A 1554-nucleotide genomic window follows, 5' to 3' on the forward strand; every position below is an offset into this window, starting at 1 on the left:
ATCAACGTTTTAAGACAATGATTTTATGGATGTTTTTTGTTTAGTTTTTTTTAATCGCCATTTTTAAACACAAGCCTAAAGCCGGAGAGAGACAACCTCACCTTAGTACTAGTATAGTCGCACTGACTTCCAGATTATGATCAGCGAGACCATAAAAAAAAATGCTCCCCTGTGAGGTCAAAAGGCCCCCCGGGGACAGATGGTGCATTTCAAGTGACGAATGACACCGAGACGGGCCGGTTTGTCATTGTGCGCTCAACTCAAGCTAATACCACAGCAAACGTGTTCCCCCCCCTCCCCCACCGGGGGTCAAAGGTGAGTGGGCGTCTGCAGCAGCGTGTGGAACTATATACAGAGAGGGTCAGTGAGTTTAACGTGGGCCTTGTTTTTGTCTGAGGGGGGGGGGTTTCCACGGGTTCGCTGCGGGTTGGGGGGGGGGGGGGGAGAGGGGCGTGGTACCATGTGCCTGATTGTGTGTTTGGCTTTTTTTTCAAACACCCCCCCCCCCCACGGCTCCAGAGGCTTCTGTTTTGATTTGAACGCAGGGATCTGTGTGTAGGATGGCTGCGGATTGGACAGCGACCACCGACCACATCTTTGAATGAATAGTTTGAATTTCGATACTCTTTGAACAATGCACAGTGAGACGTTACCAACAAAAGCATTTTTTTTAGCCAAACCGAAAGATATAGGCAGACGCTTGTAGCTTATTAGTGCCTATCCATTTTATGTTGATACTTTTTTAACAAGAAATAATAATTGTGAAGAACATAGCAACGTTTGTTGATGAAATGGTCAATATATTTAGTTATAGTTTTAGTCATAGCTTAGTTTTTATTTGGCTTTCGTGAAGTTTCGTCAGTGAAAAAAGGTAGTCGACACACTTTTTTTTGTCATAGTTTAGTCATAGTCATGCTCATGCTCAAGAATATACTGACAACAACACCAGAGATCATGTAGCTATTGTTGTTATCATTGCTCTGAGGTGAAAACCTCATTATGTCCAAAACGGTTCAACTTTTCAAATATATATATAATTTCAATGGCGAAAGCGACATGTTGTGAGCCTACAGTAGAACTGCTATTTTCACTACTTGGGTGACACTTGTAAGATGAAGTAAGGCATTAATGTACGAAAAAAAAAGTAAACGTTTGAATCATGGAGATAAAAGGTTTCTGCCCGACAGCAACGATACTTAGTTAGACATTCATAGAACAAAACAATAACAATATTGTTTTCAAACAATAAATCAAAATCAGCGATTTTTGCAACATCAAAAACAAAAGAACGAGAGCCCATATCTTGTCCCTTTTCTACTTCCTACCCCCCTTTACTTCATGCGTCCTTGCTCGGACCACATCTATGTTGGAACTCGGCCTCCGTTGTGATCTCACCCATGCACACCTGTGAGGTTTCGTGACTGCATCTTTGCACGGTTGTGTTCCACAGACAGACAGACATTTTAAACACCTGGCAAAAGTACTGAAAACTGTTGCTGTGGTAGTTTCCGCTAGACAGAGACACGCGCACACACACACAAACATACACACACA

Source organism: Gymnoscopelus braueri (genome assembly GCF_963280865.1).
Source record: "Gymnoscopelus braueri genome assembly, chromosome: 9".
NCBI classification, from domain to species: domain Eukaryota; kingdom Metazoa; phylum Chordata; class Actinopteri; order Myctophiformes; family Myctophidae; genus Gymnoscopelus; species Gymnoscopelus braueri.